The sequence below is a fragment of the Echinococcus granulosus genome, assembly GCF_000524195.1.
Source record: "Echinococcus granulosus chromosome Unknown EG_S00115, whole genome shotgun sequence".
NCBI classification, from domain to species: domain Eukaryota; kingdom Metazoa; phylum Platyhelminthes; class Cestoda; order Cyclophyllidea; family Taeniidae; genus Echinococcus; species Echinococcus granulosus.
In genome coordinates, this window is record NW_020170495.1 from 231792 (window position 1) to 234901 (window position 3110).

The window sequence follows — 3110 nt, forward strand, 5'->3', positions numbered from 1 at the left end:
ACCACCACCACCACCACCACCACGAGAAACGACTCAAACTGATACTTAATCTGATGGAACAAACCAGTCGGGTGAAGGTGGTGGTGGTGGTGGAGGTGGAGGTGGAGGTGGAGGTGGAGGGGGGTGTGATGTGCAAAATCGCATTCAAGGTGGCATATTGCGCGCACTCGCGATAGGCAGGTAGACACTAATTGTCTTGGTGTGTGCATCAGGTGAGTAAATAAGCCAAACAAGCGCTTGGGATGTCACTCATACCAGTTGCAGCATTCTACTTCGCAAAATGACTCACCCTCATGGCAATGTCTTATGTTGACTTTCTCAACATCTCCTTCATCCCTTCTGTCGCTTTCTCACACATCCAAGCATGCACTTCAACCACCAAATCAGTCCAAAATCGTGTCCTCATTTGCAATAAATTAATTCACATTCTTTGGAGACACACACACACACACACAAATGTGTGAGGAGAGAAAGCAAGTGGATTGCGATTTCCTGCAAAAAAATAGATCAACGCCTACTGTGTGTGTTTTGGGATGCGAGGCTGTGAGGGGACATCTCAACCAATCCCCCTTCTCCCTTCCTGCCAACATCACTTTGTTATGGCAACAGGAAAGTACTGCTGGAGGAAATCGTGTTGCAGAGAGTAGCGCAAGTGTAAGTCCAGCAACGAGCCCTACTGTCGCCGGTGTGTGATATCTACGAGATCGGTGTGCAAACAGTCGAGTGTGGTTAGCTCGAGGTCATCGTTCGTCACCTCCTCCTCCTCCTCCTCCTCACTTGCATTGTACTTCGTTATCACCAACATCGGATAGGGCATTGGTTGGGGACGTGAATGTTTCGGCCTCAATTACGCATTCCCAGTGTCCTTCCTCCTCCAACTGTGTCCAGCTTTGTGTGTCAGTACCACATCCACTTCAATAAAGGAAATGGAAATGGAAGTGACGAAGAGAGGGGATAGTGGAGCAAAAACGATGTGAATTGGGAAGGCAGATGCATCGTGACACACACTGGCGTTCCATCGCCAAGCAACCAGACAATCAGACATTGTCAAAGCGACCATGACATTGTACACATGGTGGTTTGCGAATTAAACATCGCATTTGTTTAACGCCTTCTTCTACCCTTTGCATAGACAAATGAATGCAAACACAGGGCAGTGACAGAAGTGATGAGGAGGACAGGCGTTGCCTGCCTTCCTCTTGCAGCTCTTTGTCAAGACTTGCTTTCACACCTGTTCGGCGTGCACACACTGCAGAAACCGAGGCTGTCATGTGGCACCGCATAGGTGGATTGCGCATGCATCCACAGCCTCCCTGCACCACCTCATCACGCAGAATTTATTCCTCTGATTCCACAAATCACTTCCATGTTTCAGTCTCAATTCACGCACTTGCATCTGATTGTGGCCGACAGTGGAGAGGAGTGGATGTTGGTGGCTGGCAGTAGTGACCTGACCATGGGAAGTAGTGGACATCTGCCATGACAGTAGCCTTCACCGCGGACTGACTAATCGGTCAGTCGGTCGGGTCAATCGACGGAAGGTAGTGCGTGGCCGCTCGTAAGTTGTAGACCGCGCAACTCATTTGCAGTAATGGCAGTGTCAGACATGTTGAACTACCATGGATGCAAAGGTATCACCACTACGTGTAGTCAGAGTTACTTCGCCAACACTGCCAAATGTCAGTAGCGAGACATTCCTTTGTCCACTGTGCCACAACTGTTTAACTGCGAAGTGGGACAGGAGGGAGCACGAGGAGAGGAGAATAGTTCCACAGCATTACCGCCTTCACTCAGGTGGTAAGCACACCTCTCCTCCAATGCTCTCCCTCATTTCAACACTCCAGTCCTACTGTTCTTCACGCACAAACCCCTTTCCTCTACTCTCCTCGCATCCCACTTCACTCTCCAACTTCACCTCCCTCCTCACACTTTACGCAACCTGATCCCATAAACCTTCCAGGTGTTCACCTTTCGACTGAGGAAGCATTGCGCACCTGCACAACTCCTACCCATCACTTCTGCCTTCGCGCCCAACACAACGAACGACAAATTAACGACATGACAGCGCATTGCAACTCCACAAGAAAGATGGGTTGGAGGGCCAACGCTTCGAATGACATCAGGTAAACATCAAAGTTGTCACTGTTGCAGGGAATTGCTAGCAACTTTGTGAAATCACAGACGTGTATTTCATGAACACAACATCAAGCCGCTTCTGTCCCATTCTGCAATTCTTTGTGCAAGGACGTCCATCTCGTCGACTAATTTCTAAGCATTTCACACGGAGCTCACATTCACTGTTGCCAATCGCCAGCTTACCTTCAGGTGGATAGCGAAAGACTCCCATGGTTGGGCACTTCTGTGCTCCATCATCAGCAGTTTGCACTGTCACCACCACAAACCGAGCTCGTCCACACCACCGACATCACCAATTCGTAAACTCGCCATTTCAAGGCGACGCACACAATCAGCCCAGGGGCATCAACAAACAAATCAGTGCAACATCCAGGAACTGTCCCACCATCAACTCATACTCCAAATGGATGGACACACTTCTACATTCTGTCTGTAGATGTGACTAGTTGCTGGGACGAAGTCTCCCTTATTGTCCACCTGCAACTTCACATCAAACTGATATTTCCAGGTCTAGGTTAGCAGACACTTGCTTCACAGCTTTAATGACAAACACACTGCACAATGAATGGTTTCTGGAAAAGAGCAAAAAGGGAGTCCAACAGTAAAGAAAAGCGCAATTTGGTAATAAATTCATCATTGGAAGTGACAATCATTTTACTCATCCTCTTATTGGCACATGCAAAGGCGGTGATCCCTCAGCAAACCATCTGACGTTTTCGCATAGACCTGTACATTTCGCTGCCAAGTTTCCACCTCTACGCTAGTTGTCATTTCCACGCAGAACACTGCCACTCCTTCCACCTTCACGCTCTCACTCACTTTGCTTCCACCACCCTCCCCAATACGCGTGTTCATCTTTGCACCGAAGGGAACTTTTAGACGAGGCGACGACGTGGCAGAGCCACATGAACACGCTTCACCAGGACTCCTCACCCCTACCCCCACCCCAAGCACCACCCCCAACACCACCACCA